The following is a 4234-nucleotide window of genomic DNA, read 5'->3' as shown; positions in this document are numbered from 1 at the left end:
ATGCTAACTGAGGGACAGTCGGATACTTCAATCATTTGTCCTGTGCTTTGGGGAGCGGGCAGGGAAGTGGACCTGAGTCCATGATCGCATCGGCCATGATCGTATTAAATGGCGGAGCAGGCTCGAGGGGCGTATGGCCGACTCCTGCACCTATTTCTTATGTTCTTATGTTCTTATGCATATTAACCCATTTTACACACTGTATTTTAGGAGTCTGGTTCAAAACCTTCATTGCCGATAACACCAGGAATCTGGGGCAACTTTTGTCAAATTTAACAGCACCGGTTAATCCTACCATGCACAGAAAATAGAATCAGTTGTGAGGATAAAAGCCCACGGTGCTCATTTTCAGATTCAATGCAGTAGGATTTCAAATAAAGTGAAAGAATTTTACAGTGAAAAGATTTGGAAGTGTTACTTGTATTTATGTCTTTAATTAAAGTTTGTGGCGTCTGACTCCCGTTCATGCCACTGCTGAATAAGAAAGGAGGGTCTGACGTTGACCAGACTGCACTGCCCGTGATATTTGTGAGTTCATCCTTTATATTCAGTCGTTTCTCACCCTTTGATTGGTTGCATTGTAGCGGATATCACGTTGGCCTCACACGCGAAAGATCCCCGGTGGATCCGTTTTCTCTCACTGAAAGTTATCTATTTATTGAAGTGAAATAAAGAGCAATGAAGGAATAAGGGAGCCCTTTTGCCAGGAGAATAAATAGAAAATAAAAACAGCAAATGCTGGAAATCTCAGCAGGTCAGGCAGCATTTGCCAGGAGAATAAACTCGCCTCTGATTGTTCCTCTATAGCAAGTTTAAACATAAAGTTCGTGGCCAGGATTGAACCAGGGACCTGTCACATGTAAAGAAAACGTGATAATCGCTGTACTACAGAAACCTCTGGCACAACAGCCCCAACAAAGGGGAGCTGACCAGTGAGCTCCCTCTGCGCTGATCGGGAATGTGTTGGCTCACCTTAAACAACTTCTGTCCCACACTGAAAGTTCTCAATCCTTCTCCTCCACTGCCCTTTACAGAAATGTCACGGATCACCCAGCCACCGTGTTCACTTCCACATCCTCACAGTGGGGCCACAGAGGCTCCTATCATCTCCCCGCGATCAGTGAACTCACCCAGTTTACAAAATTAAACCCGGAACACGTGCCCGGGAAAGGGCAGGAGAAGCCAGATAGTCTGTAAGCTCGGTCTATCACAGAAAGTATTGGTATTCATGGTGATTACAGCAATTATTAATCGTCTCACAGTCCTCAATTATTTTAATGCAACGAACTGATCGAAGGTCGAAACCAGATTAGTTCACCGGATCTTAACCCCTCGACCACCAGGGAACAGGTATGATACATGTAGATATATTTATATATATTTATATATGAACCTGAATATCAACGGCTAGCTGCCTAGACCTCATGGTGCAACGGTAGTGCATCTAACTTTAAGTGAGAGAAGTTGTTCCACAGAGACACCCATTTCATCTTTTGTTCCCTTTTAAACACTAGAAACTGAGACAGGGGGAATAAATAGAGAAATAAAAGCACAGGGATAGAGACAAGAGGAAGAGAGAAGGGGAAAGATACTGTCCCCACCCAGAACTAATGCAGAAACCCCTCTGCTGCGCTCGGGGTGGCCACCCACAGCCTGGATACACTAACGGGAGAACACCAGCGGCAGGTCGGGGCCATAAAAGGAACGGCGAGCGGCCCTGGGAGCAGCTTGGAGGTCCCGGGAGACTACTCCAGGGAGCAGCGCGAGCCGGTGCAGGAGGGCGGCGGCAGCGAAGTGTGACGTCATCAAGGTCCAGGTCGGTGATTGGAGCGTGGGCAGATACAGCAGGAGCGGCGAGATCGGGGCGAAGGAGCGGCGAGAGACTGTGGATGGATGTGATCGGGGCCCAGGGGAGGCATGAGTTCGGGGCCAGGGGCCCAGGGGCAGCACGGGCCAGCCCACACTGCGATATGTGTGTGCACTGGGTCCGTGCAGCAGAGCTGGTCTCCAGTCGTCTTGGTTAACCCTTGCCACTGGACCAAGACCTCGCTCTGTCAAGCCCGTGTGATTGCTGTGATGCAACGGCCACCACACATTAAAAAAATCCACGCACAGGCATCTTCCACCCTTCGGGATGTAGTTCGGGTCCTTCATTGAAACACCTGTGAACTCATCCTTTTTCGGCGTGGAAGCAAGTCATCCTCGTTTCGTGGGACCGCCTATGATGATGATGATGATGGATACATTAACGTCCCAACAGCTCATTGACTGCAGGAGTGGGACCGTGCGGCGCTTCAGAAGACATGTCGAAAAGGCAAAGTCACTGATTCAGTCTCATGTGCTCCTCCGATCAAGAATAGCAAAACACACGAGAAATGCTTCAATAATGGTTACACCTTATATCCACATTTGCTAAACAGTTGGCTGGTTGGTTTATGAGTATGATTGTAGCTTTGAGGTTCTTACTTGAAATTTGCGAGAGTTTCTCGGTTCAAATCCCACATGAGCCCTCAATTTGCTGCAGATTTTGAATTTGCGTCAAACTTTTGCAAAGAAGGAGTTGCATTTCTGCAGTGCCTGTCAGGAACTCATGACGCCCCAAAGGTCTTTACAGCCATGGAGTTACCTTTGAAGTGTTGCCATGTGAGGAAAGATGTGCCCAAATCACCCCACACGAACCTCAACTCTTTACGAAGGAGTTCATAGAATCATAGAAGTTTACAGCACAGAAGGAGGCCATTTCGGTCCATCGTGTCCACACCGGCCAACAAGAGACTATCCAGCCTAATCCCACTTTCCAGCTCGAGGTCCATAACCCTGCAGGTTACAGCACTTCAGGTGCACATCCAAGCACTTTTTAAATGTGGTGAGGGTTTCTGCCTCTACCACCTTTTCAGGCAGTGAGTTCCAGACCCCCACCACCCTCTGCGTGAAGAAATTTCTTCTCTAAACTTTCTACCAATTACTTTAAATTTGTGCCTCCTGGTTGTTGACCCCTCTGCTAAGTGAAATAGGCCCTTTCTATCCACTATATCTAGGCCCCTCATAATTTTATACACCTCAGTGAGGTCTCCCCTCAGCCTCCTCTGTTCCAGGGAAAACAAACCCAGCCTATCGAATCTGTCCTCATCGATAAGATTCTCCACTCCCGGCAACATCCTCGTAAGTCTCCTCTGTGCCCTCTTCAGTGCAATCACGTACTTCCTGCAATACGGCGAACAGAACTGCACGCAGTACTCCAGCTGTGGCCTAACCAGTGTTTTATACAGTACAAGTATAAATCCCCACCCCATCTCTTGTAATCTATGCCTCGGCTAATAAAGGCAAGCATTCCATATTCCTTCTTAACCACCTTATCTACCTGGCCTGCTACTTTCAGGGATCTGTGGACATGCACTCCCTGGATTCTGTGAGGACCCAGCTGATTGGAAAACTGCAAATATAACGCCCCTATTTAGAAAAGGAGGCAGACAAAAAGCAGTAAAATATAGACCAGTTAGTCTAACATCTGTGGTTGGGAAAAAGCTTTCGCGTGTGAGGCGAACGTGGTAACCGCGACACTGCGGAAACATCTCCACTTTCAGCACCAGGTCAGACGGAGATGTTAAGCGAGCAGGTGAACTGCTGAATCCCAGTTTTAAGGAGTTGATCGTGGTATCAAACAATGAGTTTCGCTTAATGATTAAAAATAATAAATGTCAGAAGTTGGATTCAAACCCACACCTCCAGAGAAAACTGCGATCTAATCACAGCACCTCAGACCACTCGGCGGTGTGTGTGGCCACCTGCAAGTTGATTTGGAACTTGTGTGTCCTGTCACATGAATTAAATGAGGGCAGCAGGCGTATCTCTGCCTGACACCGGGGAAACAGTGAGACAGACCTTGGAACAAGGGTCTGGCTATTGCCAAACAGCAAAGAAAATATTAATTCTGAAAGAAGTGACCCCGACGTGATTTGAACACGCAACCTTCTGATCTGGAGTCAGACACGCTACCGTTGCGCCACGAGGCCTACGCAATGTGTCCGAGATGTTCCTCTATATGAAGCTTTCACAACACAAGGGGCTTTAAAATCCCCGCCCATTCCCACCAGGTGTCAGAAGCAGCGCTCACCTGCCAGTCACCGGATGTTTTTTTCTTAAACTTTTGTGTTGCGTTCATGGAAAAGCATCATTCATTAACCCCTCACCTTCTTTTGCACAATGAAAGAAATGCTAACTGAGGGACAGTCGA

At 47.6% G+C, this 4234-nt stretch overlaps 1 non-coding gene across 1 annotated transcript; it reads right to left on the bottom strand.

Annotated features, from left to right (window-relative positions):
* Positions 1–3941: 3941 nt before the first annotated feature.
* trnaw-cca (transfer RNA tryptophan (anticodon CCA)) lies at positions 3942–4013 on the bottom strand. Its single transcript has one exon. It is a non-coding gene; the product is annotated as a tRNA-Trp (tRNA).
* Between the last annotated feature and the right edge of the window lie 221 nt (positions 4014–4234).

Source organism: Pristiophorus japonicus, chromosome 20 (assembly GCF_044704955.1).
Source record: "Pristiophorus japonicus isolate sPriJap1 chromosome 20, sPriJap1.hap1, whole genome shotgun sequence".
NCBI lineage: Eukaryota > Metazoa > Chordata > Chondrichthyes > Pristiophoridae > Pristiophorus > Pristiophorus japonicus.
Note: the sequence above shows the minus strand (reverse complement) of the source record. Positions and strands in the feature narration are given on the sequence as shown.